The sequence below is a fragment of the Pleurodeles waltl genome, chromosome 12 (genome assembly GCF_031143425.1).
Source record: "Pleurodeles waltl isolate 20211129_DDA chromosome 12, aPleWal1.hap1.20221129, whole genome shotgun sequence".
Classification (NCBI taxonomy): domain Eukaryota; kingdom Metazoa; phylum Chordata; class Amphibia; order Caudata; family Salamandridae; genus Pleurodeles; species Pleurodeles waltl.
Genome location: NC_090451.1, coordinates 129,302,299 through 129,317,639, shown reverse-complemented (window position 1 = coordinate 129,317,639; position 15,341 = coordinate 129,302,299). Strand labels below are relative to the sequence as shown.

The window sequence follows — 15,341 nt, the reverse complement described above, 5'->3', positions numbered from 1 at the left end:
CATCAGGGATGTCCCAGCCAATGTTCTCTAACGTGTTATCGAGAGTGTTATCTGCCCTGCTGAAACACATGCGCAGCTACATCGTTTTCCCTCAGGTGGAGGATTAGCCCACAGTGAAAGGTGACTTTTCACCACGAGAACACCAACAACAACAACACCGCCACCCTGCTCGACAACCTCTCCAACCTCAGCCTCAAACAGCTTGTCACGACATCAACCCACTCCGCAGGACACACACTCGACCCTATTTTCTCCGCCAGCAATCACCTCTCTTTTAGCCACACCACCGAACTCCACTGGACAGACCACCGCTGCATCCACTTCTCCTTCAAGAAACCCACAACACACCACCACCCACAACGGATCCCCCACCAGAGCTGGAACAAGGTCACCGAAGACCAGCTTATCGCCACCCTCTCCCAGAACCCACCCATCGACACCACTGACACTGATGCAGCTGCCCGCAACTTGAGGCAATGGGTCAACACCTGTGCCAATACTCTTGCCCCAATCAAGAATCCCTCCAATAGACGCACTGACAGAAAGGCCTTCTGGTTTACCACTGACCTCCACAAATCTAAGCAAAGCTGCCGAAGACTCGAAAGAAAGTAGTGCCAAGATCAGACTCTGGACAACCACACAGCCTTCAAAAACGCCATCCGCAGACACCACCAACTCATCCAAGCCACCAAAAGAACTGCCTTCAAAGACCGAATCCACAACAACGCACACAGCCACAAGGAGATCTTAAACGGCATGAAGGAACTCTCCAACCCCAGCTCCAATGTCAACGACATCCCGCCATCCCAAGACCTCTATGACTCCCTACCCCCCTACTTCCACCGCAAGATTGCAGACATCCATGACAGCTTCAGCACCCAGACCACCCCGGCAACCACCAACATCACAGATTCACCTCCGCCCAACCTCCTGCTCTCCTGGACCCCCGTCAACGACAACAACACCATCAAAATCATGAACACCATCCACTCCGGCTCTCCATCTGACCCCTGCCCTCACCACATCCTCAACAAAGCAAGCTCTGTCATCGCACCCCAATTACGGAAGATCATCAACAGCTCCTTCGAGTCCGCCACCTTCCCGGAGAGCTGGAAATATGCCGAGACCAACGCCCTCCTCAAAAAACCCAAGGCGGGCCCAAAGGACCTCAAGAACTTCCGACCTATCTCCCTGCTCCCCTTCCCGGCGAAAACAAAATTGAGAAGGCTGTCAACAGACAACTAACCCACTTCCTAGAGGAGAACCGCATCCTGGACCCTTCCCAATCCGGATTCCGTAGCAACCAATGGCACTGAAACCACCCTCATCACCACCACCGACGACATCAGAACCATACTGGACAGCGGCGAAATTGCAGCCCTCATCCTCCTGGACCTCTCGGCCGCATTCAACACCGTTTGCCACCACACCCTACGCTCATGCCTCAGCAATGCTGGAATCCGCGACAGAGCCCTGTACTGGGTTACCTCCTTTCTCACTGGCAGAACCCAGAGAGTCCGCCTCCCCCATTCCGCTTGGAGGCCACTGAAATCATCTGCGGCGTACCCCAGGGTTCGTCCCTCAGCCCGACTCTCTTCAACGTCTACATGGCCCTGCTCGCTAACATTGCCCGATCCCACAACCTCAACATCATCTCATACACCGACGACACCCAGCTGATCATCTCCCTCACCAAGGGCTCTGCCAAGACCTAACTCCACGAAGGAATGAAGGCCATCGCCGAATGGATGAAGAGCAGCTGCCTCAAACTCAATTCGGACAAGACAAAAGTCCTTATCTTCAGCTCCACCCCCTCCGCATGGGATGACTCCTGGTGGCCTGCCACTCTCGGAACCGCTCTGACTCCCACCGACCATGCACGCAACCTAGGATTCATCTTGGACCCCTCACTATCCATGACCCAGCAAGTCAACGCCATCTCCTCCTCCTGCTTCAACACCCTCCGCATGCTCCGAAAGATCTACAAATGGATACCCACCGAAACCAGAAGAACAGTCATCCAAGCCCTCGTAAGCAGCAAACTGGACTACGGCAATGCCCTCTACGCATGAACCACAGCCTAACTCCAGAAGAGGCTACAACGCATCCAGAACGCCTCTGTACGCCTCATCCTGGACATCCCCCGCCACTGCCACATCACAGACCACCTGAAAAACCTGCACTGGCTCTCAGTCAACAAGAGAATCACCTTCAAACTCCTTACCCACGCTCACAAAGCACTGCACAACACCGGACCAGAAAACCTCTATAAACGACTCTCCTTCTACACCCTGACCCGGCATCTCTGCTCCGCTGACCTCGCCCTCGTAACCATCCCACGTGTCTGCAGAACTACAGCGGCGGTAGATCATTTTCATACCTCGCCGCCAAAACTTGGAACACTCTTCTCACCCACCTGTGCCAGACCAAAGACCTCCTTAACTTCAGGAAACTTCTCAAAACCTGGCTGCTCAAGCAGTAGCAGCACCTCCTTCCCCCACCTTCTCCCCTTCCCTCCTCACTGCCTTGAGACCCTCACGAGTGAGTAGTGTGCTTTACAAATCCCTGATTGATTGATTAGTCTGCTATACAAATCAATATAACATAACATTGGGGCGGACCTGCATGAGAGAGTATGAAAGACTTGAAATATTTCTTGAGTCCTTTTTACGCCCTGCAGACTTTCAACGTTCGACAGTGATATCAAGGGTGTGTTTGCTAAACATTCATGAAGCGCCCTCTGCAGCCAGCCGTGGGTGCTGATGTATGTTTAGAGATGAGGTGAGGAGAAGAGGCTTTCATCCTCAGTGCTCTCCTTGCGCGGGATGTGGCAGTGCAGTCCACGGATCTTACATGTCACTAATTCGGCAAAAGTTGTTTTACAAACCAATCTGGAAGCGTGGAAGAAACTATTGGGCGCTTTCACTTTAAGAAATTTGGAGGAGGCACGTTAGTTGATATATGAATAAAAAAAATTCTAGCTTACGCGTCAAGAATTTTCAATTCTATTAAGGACACGGAGGCGAGGATTATGCTGTCTCTTTCTTTTACTGAACTTTCACAGCAGCCAATAACAATACAGTAAAGGAAAAAAAGACATTTCCCATGAACACATATAATATGTCACATGCTCCAATCACATATCGTGACCTATAACCATAAGAGCTCTGACCCCCAACGTCATATCCTCTTTCTTTGTCCAACAGATAATCTTGCAACCATTCCAACGAACTTTCTCCGAGAATGAAGAGTACGAAACTTCTCTCTTGCTCAAGGCTGAGAATCAATCCACTCCGGCAACAAGCCAACAATGCATCCTACGATGAAGAAGGAACTCAAATATTTTATCACCGACATCTGTAAGGATCTCAAGAAGTCTTCTGATCAGATCCTTGAAGAAATAACACAATATAATAATACTTCTCCTTGACATATCTTCCCAGAAAGAATTCTCAACATTTCTTTAATAAATTATAGGGAGGGTATAACTCTTTATATAAAATATACAATTGAATATAACCTTCAATAACAATACCGTGTGGGATAATCCTCGCCTCCGTGTCCTTAATAGAATTGAAAATTATTGACACGTAAGCTGGAATTTTTTTTATTCTATGTCAGGACCGGAGGCTCGGATTATGCTAGTTTAAAGCTGATTAATAACAATAGATGCAACATCAATCACAGGTTTAAAATAAAATTTACGAAAAGTATTTTCAGGAGACCAATCGGCCGTTTTCATAATATCCTGCAAGCTAGAGCCTAAACCAAAAGATTTGGAAGCCATTGCTCCTCTCACAGAATGAGCTCCAAATAGATCGGTATTAATACCTGCTTCACTCATGAGCCATTTAACCCATTGTGCCAGAGTGGCTGAAGCGACTGGTTTAAAGGGTTTCTGTAAAGAAATTAATAACTGGCCATTCATGTTCTGTCTGAATTCTTCCGTGGCCGACTCATAGTCCTTCAAACATTGTACCACACATAATTTAGAAATATCCGGGTACCAAGGATAGGATACCGACCTGCAATTAGTTTTGGTCCCTTTAGAAATGGAAAAGGTAACACCTTCAAGAGAATAAACTCTAACAGATAAATCCAGGGCTTTGACATCTGATACTCGTTTACAAGAAATCAAACAAAGTAACATCGTCAGTTTTGCTGAGAGCTGTTTGCGTGATAAATACGTATTACTAGGCCAGGAATCAATAAATTTTAATACCACGTTTACGTCCCATAAAGTATTATGGGGGTCATTCTGACCCTGGCGGTAATTACCGCCATGGCGGAGGTCGGCGGTAGCACCGCCAACAGGCTGGCGGTGCACCGCTGGGCATTCTGACCGCGGCGGTTCAGCCGCGGCCAGAAACGGAAAGTCGGCGGTGTACCGCCGACTTCCCGCTGCCCTTGAGAATCCTCCATGGTGGCGTAGCGCTCTGCCGCCATGGGGATTCTGACACCCCCTACCGCCATCCTGTTCCTGGCGGGTCTCCCGCCAGGAACAGGATGGCGGTAGGGGGTGCCGCGGGGCCCCTGGGGGCCCCTGCAGTGCCCATGCCAATGGCATGGGCACTGCAGGGGCCCCCGTAAGAGGGCCCCACAAAGAATTTCAGTGTCTGCTTTGCAGACACTGAAATTCGCGACGGGTGCAACTGCACCCGTCGCACCTTCCCACTCCGCCGGCTCCATTCTGAGCCGGCGTCCTCGTGGGAAGGGTGTTTCCCGCTGGGCTGGCGGGCGGACTTTCGGCGGTCGCCCGCCAGCCCAGTGGGAAACCCAGAATGACCGCTGCAGTCTTTTGACCGCGGTACGGTCTTCTGGCGGTTCCCGCTTGGCGGGCGGCGGTCTTAGAATCACCCCCTATATTTGGCTTGAGGAGAATTAGAAAAACGTATACCTCTCAATAATTTACAAACCAGTGGATGTTCACCTATTGGTTTACCGTCAATCGGTCTATGTCCAGCCGAAATGGCTGACCTGAAATTATTAACCGTCCTATAGGCTAGACCTGATGAGGCTATCTCAGCTAAAAAATTGATTATCAAATCAATACTTGATTCCAAGGGATTGCTATTCCTTCCATTACACCAACTAGTCCATCTGGGCCAAGCAGAAGCATATCTCTTGTGGGTGCTAGAAGCCCAGGCTTGTTTGATAAAGTTTTTAGCCTGTTGCAAAATGCCTGGGGTTTTCCAATTTGACCTGAAACCATCCATGCCATCAACGCGAGAGTCCTCGATAAGATCAGAGAATGTTGAAGGCCCTCCGGACTCAACAATAGGTCCTGACGAGGAGGGATGAGCAACGGTGGAGCACACGTTAATTGGAGTGCAACAGGGAACCAGGGCTGAGATCTCCACACAGGAGTCACTAATATTAAGTCTGCTTTCTGTCTCTGAATATGAGACAGAACCCTGGGAATCAATAGAAACGGAGGAATGCATATTCCCGAAAAGGGTACCAGTCCTGTAGAAATGCATCCGTCGCTGGTTCGAGAGGGTCCGGTCTCCAGCTGAAGAACCTCGGAATCTGGGTATTGAGGCGAAATGTGAAGAGATCTACCTCGCAAGGACCCCATTCCCCCATTATCTGTTGAAAGATAATCGGGTCTAACCTCCAATCGCTGGTATCCGTCAGATATCTGGAGTTCCAGTCCGCAACTGCGTTCTGAGCTCCCAGTAAGTACTCTGCTACAATTACTAGTCTGTGGTTCAAACAATAATGCCAGAACTCTTTGGCTATCTCCGCTAGAACTCTGGATCTCGTTCCCCCTAACTTGTTGACATACCTCACTGCTGATATATTGTCCATCCTTAGCAGGATGCAGCAATCTGTCATGAGGGGGATAAGCTTTTTATCGCAAACGATCCTGCAAGAAGCTCCAAACAATGGATGTGAGGAGATTGCTCTGTCACAGACCAATGGCCCCCGGTCACTACTGACCCACAAAGGGCTCCTCATCCCCATCGACTGGCGTCTGATTCTATCACTACCTCCGGATGGGACCCGAATAGGGCTCTGCCATTCCAGGTGAAGCCACCACTGAATTTCTTCCCTGACCTCCCTGGACAGCGGGATCAATGTCGAGTAACTCCAACCTTGTCTCAGATATTTGATTTTTAATCTTTGCAGAGCCCGATAGTATACAGGGGCTGGAAAGATTGCTTGAATGGATGACGCCAACAGGCCCACCAATCGAGCAATGTTTCTTAAAGAGATAGTCGGACTGGCTAGGGCTGACCTCAACTCCCTTTTTATATTGCGAATCTTTGATGAGGGGAGAATCAACCGAGCCTGAATCGAATCGATCTTGAAGCCTAAGAACTCTATTACTTGAGTTGGACTCAACAATGAATTCTGCGCATTGATAAGGAAACCCAATTCCTGTAATAGAGTGATTGTCCAATTCAAATGGGTCTGTAAAGTTACTGGTTCCTGGGCCATCAATAAGATGTCGTCCAGATAAATAATCAACCGAACTCCTTTGGTTCTCAGATACTCCACTACCGGTTTCAACAACTTCGTGAAGCACCATGGTGCTGAGGATAGGCCGAATGGGAGAGCTGTGAACTCCAAACACTGAGTTTTCCATTGGAACTGGAGGAATCTCCTGTGTGGAGGAAAAATTGGGATTGAAAGGTAAGCGCCCTTCAGATACAATCTTACCATCCAGTCTCCTTATATTAAAATATCTCTTAACATGTGAATCCCCTCAATCTTGAAGTGCCTGTAAACAATCCAAGAATTGAAGTCTTTCAAGTTCAAAACCAGCCGATGACCTCCTCCCTTTTTGTCCACGACACAAATGGGGTTACAAAATCCGGCTGGGTGAGGAGTTGAAAAAATTACCGCACCTTTTTCTAGTAACGCTTGCACCTCTGTAGCTATAAAACTCTGACTTTCTAGGGAAAAATTCATTTGAAGAGAAGGGTATAATTGTTGTGGAGTGCTGATAAACTCCAGATGAAAACCTGATATTGTCTGAAGCACCCAAGGATCTCCAGAAATCTTTCTCCAATTTTGTGCACACCGACCCACTCTTCCCCCAAGAATAACCTGAGACGGATGAATGAGTCTTACCAGTGTAGGAGGCGTCCTGGATCGCTCCTTGTTGGCCTCTCCGATGTGCTCTGCGGAACCTAGGTCTACCACCTCTGAACGAGTGGGGTAGAAGGTGGTATCCGATTGATCACCTGACCAGTTACCCCGTCCTCTCGGATAATAATTCTGGGGACTTTGAAAGGAACCCCGGGCGGACATTTGTCCACTGTTGGACTTTTGGCCATACGCATGGTCATCCCTAGTCTTTTTGCCTCCTTCCTCCTGGTTTTTCTGACCTTTCGCTGTTGGCTCTAGGACTCTGAGCACTTTATCACTGCTGACCAGTGTTAAAGTGCAGGTGCTCTCCCATCTAAAGTTGGTATGATTGGCTTATACCTGATTGGCATATTTAATTTACCTATAAGTCCCTTGTACAGTGGTATCTCTATACCCAGGGCCTGTAAATTAAATACTACTAGTGGGCCTGCAGCGCTGCTTGCGCCACCCACTGAAGTAGACTTTCAAACCTGTCTCAGGCCTGCTAGCGCAGGGCCTGTGTGCGCAGTTTTCTGCCACAGGGACCTGGCATCTAAATTTACTTGCCAGGCCCAGAACTCCCCTTTTACTACATGTAAGTCACCCCTAAAGTACGCCCTGTGGGCAGGGTGCCATGTATGTAGAAAGGCAGGACATGTGCCATATTGCATGGCCTGTCCTGGTAGTGACAAACAGCCTAACTTGGTGTCTCACTGCTGTGAGTGCTGCCTTCTCATAGGATTGCATTAGAAATGCCCTGCCTTATGTGTAGGGGTATTGTCTGATTTATGAGGGCTAGCGTAGGCGTGTTTGGTATCGTTGTGATGGTGATAATAAATACTGCTTACTGGTGTGGGTGTATTTTTTATTACTATCACAGAAATGCCACTTCTAGAAAGTGCGCATTTATCTGTGCTTATGATTCTGGTGTTTTGCAGCTTGACTCCAATCCACGTCTGGGCAGAGTGACAGTTGGGGCTTTGTGCATACTTTTCAGACAGCCTGTACACAGGGAGGGTGGAGGTGTCACTGAGGTGCATCTACATACTGAATAGTCTTCCTGGGCTGAGAGAAGGGAGAGGCGGGGCACACCTACATTTGTAAAGGCTGTGCCCTGGCCTCACACAATAGGGTCGTTAACCCCCCACTGATGTTTGGAGCCTGTGCTGAAAGGAGAGAGGGGGCACTCCCAGAACCAGTTGTAACTGGCTGGAACCTCCTCTCCCTACCACTGTAAAACACTGTAAGAACTGACTATAAGTACAGGGGAATTTTCCCCACAATTTGAACATTCTTGGAACTTGAAACTGGACACAGAACGCTGATGAATGGACTCACCAGGAAACCGCCATGGACTGCTGCTGCTGTGCTGACCTGTGACCTGCCTGGTCACTAGGAGGAACTGCCACCATCTGCATCCTTTGTGCTGGCCTGTAGCTGGGCCCACCAGCCCTGTACCTTTTTCTTGATTCTTGTTCCCAGGGGCAGGGTGCTGTGGCCCCTGACCCCTGCACCGATCTCCTACAGCATTGCCTTAGCGCTTAGGAAAAGCGCTCTTTCTTAAAGCTGCTGCAGAGGATCACCGCCGCAGCCCGGGCGTCAGATTTGGCCTTAACGCTGTGCAGAGCGCTTTATTTTGAGCCCAGATCACCGCCGCAGCCCAGGCTGCATAATTTTCCTAAGCGCTGTGAAAAGCGCTTCGTTGATGAAAATCACCGCCGCAGCCCGGGGAAGTAAATTCTGTGAAGCGCGAGGTCCGCGCTCAGCACTGTGCCCCCAGGGCACGAAGGAAACCTCCGTTTTATTATAAGGAGCAAGCGTGCTCCTGTTGGTGCCCCCGGGGCGAGGACTGCTTTTGGGAGTCCCCCCGGGGCACCGGAAGGCCCTGCCTTGGGCCGGAATGCCATAGGGAAGGCGAGGGGAGACGAGGACGCCTCTCCCTCGCCTGAGGAAGCCTCGGAAGGCTTCGGTTGTTGTCCGTGGGGTAGGAGGAGAGGAGGACACCTCTCCCCCGCCTGAAGAAGCCTCGGAAGGCTTTGGTTGCCTGGGGAATGGGCAGCAGCCTCATCGGAGGCTCGCTGCACCCCCAGACCCCTCGGGGCCCCTGCGAGGGCCAGCCTTGACACAAAGGGGTCTCCCCTCCTGAAAGGGCCGACAGAGGCCCCGGGAGACCCCAGGAGTTAGCGGGTCCCCAGAGGGGCCCGTGTTTCAATCAGGAGGGGGTGCGAGGCGCCCCCCTCCCCCTTCAAAGGTTTCCCTGACCTGGGCCCCCCTCGGGAGGGCCGGTGGAGGCCTAGGGGGGCCCCCAGTGTTGACGGCCCTCAGAGGGGCCCGTTTTTCATCTAGAGGAGGTGCGTGCCGCCCTCCCCTAACCCCAAGAGATCAGGGAGGCCCCCGTTTTGCGCAGAGGAGCGCCGGGGGCCCCATTTATTCGTTTTAGGCACTGGAAGTGCCTCTTCATCAAAACAGGTACTTTCTAAAGGGACCAATATACCGATACTCTAAAGTTCTTTTTACAGACTTTATTCATTGTGTTATATTACCTGCCTGTACTATGATGATTTTACATATGTGTGCACATGTTCCTTTTATGGGCATGACTTGCTAATATGTTTCCCTCACTTGCCATAGGTTTTCTAATGTTCCTACTATGGGCGTTTTATGATATCCTTATGACAAGTGTTCTAATGTAATTACGTGTTTCCTGACTACTGCTTATGTTGCAGAATACTGAGTAACCTGTGTGTTATGTGTGACTACTGCTAGTTTGCAGAGTAACTAATGTGTAACGTTCTGACAACTGCTAAGGTAGCAGGATAGTACTGTTATGTGATGTTGGTCTAATAATTACGTTGTGTACAATACAGTGTATTTTCATATAATCTGGTGTTGTGTTTCCTTTGTGGTGGGGATATTGCGTCACATGTATGTGTGTGTTGTGCAAACGCTTTACGCATTGCCTCCGGGTTAAGCCTGACTGCTCGTGCCAAGCTACCAAGGGGGTGAGCAGGGGTTATCTTGGACGTGTAACTCCCTTGCCCTGACTAGAGTGGGTAAGTTCTGCCTGGCTGAGGTACATACCCTAGCCAACCAGAAACCCCATTTCTAACATCCACCATTACGTCCGGCCCTGAGAAAAAGGCCTCTTCTAAAAACTTTTTTAAGGGATAACTGTGCCTTGTCAAGGGTGGAAAAAGTGGAGCAACATTTTGCAAGTTCATTAATAAAAGAAGATCCAAAAAGGAGGCCCTCTGCAGCTGGGCATGCTTCAGAAGCTGCTAAATCCACCAGTTTTGGATCCATGCGCATGAGAATAGATTTTCTGCGCTCTGCTGAAATCGCACAGTTGGTATTGCCCATTTGGCAAACAGCCCGCTGGGCCCAACCCAGTAAGACATCTGTATCTACTGGTATTCCTGATTCTTTTGACTCTGCCGCTAGATCTAGGATTTTAGTCAGAGGACCTGACATGTCCAGCAGTTTATCTTGGCATGAACGCCATGACCTATCCAAACCTTTTTTAGGATCTTTGGAAAAAAAATTCAAAAAGGTAACCATGGTCGGATCTATCTCTGGGGTATCAGCTACGTTATTCTCTAAATCAGGTCTGGGGCATTCAGTCTTGAGACGAGTACGCACCTCCTTATCATAACTTTTCCTAAGGTTATCGTGAACATATTGTGCCACTTCTGTGGATGGAAGGCAGTTAGATGATCTAGGATGAACAATTTCAGAGGGGATGAAATCTAATAAAAGAGAAGTGGAATGCTTTTTTGCCTTCTTACTAGGCATAGGCGTGGTCATGTCATCCGAATCTTGATCAGACGAGTCTCCTGAAGAGGAGGAATTATTCAAGATGCTGTAATTATGTTCCACAGCACGCTTCTTGCGCAATTTCGCAAAAGCCTCTGCATGTACATCCTCAGAGGGATCCTCATTTGCAATATTCTTAGTTTTAGTTTTGGACTTGGAGGCAACTTGAGGAATGGTCCCTTCGGGGGTAGAAGGGGATGGATCCGGCACCCAGCCCTGAGAGTGAGCATATTCCAGTAATTGTCCTGAAAAGGGGCCTAAAGCCCTCACCAATGCCTCATTTACTGACTGTTGCACTCTAGTGTCGAGTGCCTCGACTAAATTAACTTCTAATTGATTGTCATTGTCATCAGTGTGGAACCCTGCATCCTGGTCACTCCGTTGCGCCATTGCAATCAAAATAGACAATAATAATTATAGGGGGAGTGAAAGAACCCCTCACAGGCAATAGGTATGCACAATTAAGCCCTTAAATATGAGGTGGAGGGAGCTGCCTGTAATTCACTCTAGGCAGAGCCTGTTATTATTTTACAACCCAGTTAGAACTGTCTGGGCGTTTCGGACACACTTTGTCAGACTGCCACTTCCTTCAAAAAACAAATTGCCCCTGCCCGCAATAGTTACGAGCCGATCCGAAGGAGAAACCTCTGAAGAATGGATCGGCTCGTAAAAACGTGCGCCGGTCAAAAGTAAATTGACACGGAAGACAGACTGTGTGCTGCGCGCGCAGTGTTCCCACTCCACAAGAAATTAAATAATAAACGGGCACAAAATACACTGAAATAACTGTAGAGCGCGAAATCGCGACGCTATATTAAAACAAAATATGATTGAAAAACAATTGCGACGCTAATAAATAGCAAATACACAATGAATAACGGTTAAATCGCATACAAAATACACGAGAAAAGAGAAAATGTCACTTATCTGCTGCGAAGCAGCAAAGAAAGAGGATATGACGTTGGGGGTCAGAGCTCTTATGGTTATAGGTCACGATATGTGATTGGAGCATGTGACATATTATATGTGTTCATGGGAAATGGGAATACAGTTTTTCCTTTACTGTATTGTTATTGGCTGCTGTGAAAGTTCAGTAAAAGAAAGAGACAGCATAATCCGAGCCTCCGGTCCTGACATAGAATTAAACATACCTATTGAACGCTGTTTAGAATGTTGTGTTCTTCACGTTTTGATGCTTAGAACTGTTAAGAAAATAGATAGAAACATTTTAAGTAAAAAAAAAAAAAAAAGGTGGTTTTGGCCGGAAATAGCAACAGGGTCTCCCGCGTAAAAGGCAAGAATTCTAAGACTGAGACGGCAATGCTTCCCACTTAGACATACTCTCTAAAATCACTGAAGTTGATCTATGTTATGCACACATTTGTCGCCTCAATGCAGGTGATCAACCATCATGCCTCGTTATCACATACTCAGGGCTGGCACAAAATACATACAATGTGCAATAACGCCTCCACCCTTTATAAACTAAGGACAGTCAGAGATCAGATGCCACAGGTACACAGAGCTCAGAAAAGACGGTGCAGGCGGATCTCATATAAAAACTATGGCGGGCTTTACTTCACAGGCGCCAACACACCTGTCTTCTGCTGCCAACGAAGTGAATGAAAGCTATTGTACGGAGGTTTCTGTAAATTGAATGAAGCCCAAATGATGGAACAGGCTTTTCCCGTCATTAATCATTACTCAACAAATGTTTACACACGATTAAATCCAGAAATTGAACTAACTTTTCCATTATTCTACCACTTGAACTCGGCCGCAGATTAAACACGGTTCTTTGACCCCCCTCCTCCCTCCCCTTCTGCAGCACAAAACCCTTTTTTTAAACTCCGACAGGCTCCAGCGTCTCAGGGCAGGTTTACCCTTGTGTTTTGTAGGCGCTACATTTTGACCTGTACTTCTTTTCATACAAATACATGAACTCACTCGCTGTGTTTTTTGGTAAATTGAAGATAAATGTGATGGTATTTATAAAGAGAAGCGACCCACGGTTCTTAAAATATAAATGTACAGGAACATGGGTGTAGCCTAAATTGCAACACTTGGATTAACACCTTTCCGAAGTCTGGTGAAATGATTCTGAATGTCCTAAATCCTATTTGCATGGATGGTAGATGCAGACATCTGCACCCTGCTTGAATTGTCCGGATAGAGAAACTGGGCGTTTGTTAGTGACCGCAGGAAAAAGAAAGGCACTGCTGAGATTCGAACTCAGGATCTCCTGTTTACTAGACAGGCGCTTTAACCAACTAAGCCACAGCGCCACCCTGCAGCCCTTGTGGACAGAGGTTTCATCATTGGAAGGAACTCACTTCTCTGTCCATAGCACCCTAACATGTTTCTGCTGTTCCTTGTAATGACGATCAGAATAATAACACAAGTAATGTCGGAAATATGGCATTAGGGGCAGCAAAAAATAAAGATACCCCAGCACCAACCGCCTTGCAGCTCTCTGTGACAAACTACTGCACTCGCTGACCCATCCTGCTCCTGGAGGCAGGGGTCCAAGTGGGTGGAGCCTATTGGGAAGGGCCTCCCAACCTTTAGGAACTTTACAAAAACACTTTCAATACTTTTGTTCAGAAACAAAGGAGCGATAAATGCTGATCTTGAGGTCCCTCCGGTTGAAAGAGGCGAAGGGCTGTCTCCAGTACTGTGAGGCAAGAGAGGGGCAGACAGCTACAGAAGAAATAAGCTCTCTTGCTAGGGGGCCCGTTACTTGAGAGAAATGTAAATGTGCTTTTAGAGCGGTTCATTTGACCAAAGTGTGTGCTCTTGAGCCATCACCTTTTCTTCTGCTCTGCTTTGGCTAGTTTGAGAATTGAGTACTGAGAATCAATGTAAAAGCGGCTAGTAGGTCTGTGGTTAGAAAACACACGGACTGGCTATTACCAGGAGGAGTGAGGAAGGGGCCAGGCACACACTCTTGGGTCAGTGCTTGAAATGGAAAAATAAAAGTGCAGGTACGCTGTACCAGAGTACCTACTCATTTCTGAGAAGTGTCGCTACTCTCCAATTAAAAGAACTACGTTTTCCTTGAAAAGTGCAGGTTCTCTTTGTAAAAATACAAAAGTGGCGGTACTCGGTACCGGCCAATTTAAAGCGCTGCTCTTGCTAGTGCTGGATCTGCATTGCCACAGGCGCTGGGCCCTGTTGTGCAGGACACCTCTGCTGCATCTCCAACCTCTCAGCCACACACCGCCGCCGCTTTCAGGGCTCGTAAAGGGCTGCGAGAGAGATGCTTTTCCTCCGATATGGTTTAAAGGAGCGGGGGATCCAAAATAAATGGCAATGAGGGTCCTGCAGCGCCTCTGCGCGGGCAGGAGGCACAATTACAGGACAAAACCACTGAGCTCTAATTACACACTCAGACCCGGCTACATTGATCGCACTCAACCTACTGAGCTTTTACAGTGTAAGATTGCATTTCCTGCCCTTAAGTTTGCTTTGCAGGTATTTTTAATTTAAGGCGTATGAAAACTATTATATAAGTAGTGACCTTAGCTGTAGAATATTGCGCTCCTTTTAAACACGTCTCTGACCCCACCCACACAGCACTCATGATCACAGTACACATTCCTTTATATGCACTTCAGCCACTGCCTGTAAGATGTATTCTCACTATTCATTGCAGCGTCAATGATGGCCAGTATGCCTAGGAGCAGGCCTGCTTTCTCCATGAAGTAAGCAAGGCAGCGCATAAGGTTCCCAGGCGTTCCATGGCACTGACCGCTCCCACTCAGCTTCACTGAGCACCGCAAAAAGAGTTGATATCCTTTGCCGTTCGTTCTCGTTGTACCCATGTTAATACTATTTGTGCCCCAAGTTGTGTGGAAGTTGTCAAGCTCCGTAGCTCACTCTTTAAAATGGACTTCGGAAAAAATAATCTCTGGCCCGTACGGGGATCGAACCCGCGACCTTGGCGTTATTAGCACCACGCTCTAACCAACTGAGCTAACCGGCCACGACTTTCATTCTGTGCTGACAGCTGTTGTTCTCTGAATTAGATATAGTGTGTGGTGGCTGTCTACGGAGTACAGTGTTTGACTGAGGGGTGGCTAGCGAGTCAATTACTCCAAAGATTCTGATGAAATGTGCTGGGGGTCTGACTTGTGTTGCATGGCTGCTTACTGAAGTGCTATCTTGATTTTAGAGCACCTAGTGATCAAAGGCAATAAGAGGATGTGCTTCTTGAATTATGGGTATATTTCCATGATTCTCTAGCTATCATCATTCAGATGTTCTAATTTTCTTCCTGGGGATTGATTCAAACTGACGAATTTAACTCAGATTTCATAGATTCATGGTCTTTTTTGCTCGCTGACGATCAATAGCTTTCTTTTGCCGTATTTCTTCAGGTTGTAATGGCCTTGTCTTTGTTCCTCTCAGATGACCGCTGTCCCTTAGTTCTCTCCCGTTTCTTGTACTCT

The 15,341-nt window shown here is 48.1% G+C and overlaps 2 non-coding genes across 2 annotated transcripts; both read right to left on the bottom strand.

Moving 5' to 3' along the window:
- Positions 1-13,101: 13,101 nt before the first annotated feature.
- TRNAT-AGU (transfer RNA threonine (anticodon AGU)) lies at positions 13,102-13,175 on the bottom strand. The gene has a single exon. It is a non-coding gene; the product is annotated as a tRNA-Thr (tRNA).
- A 1,626-nt stretch (positions 13,176-14,801) lies between these two features.
- On the bottom strand, positions 14,802-14,875 carry TRNAI-AAU (transfer RNA isoleucine (anticodon AAU)). Its single transcript has one exon. It is a non-coding gene; the product is annotated as a tRNA-Ile (tRNA).
- Positions 14,876-15,341: the final 466 nt, after the last annotated feature.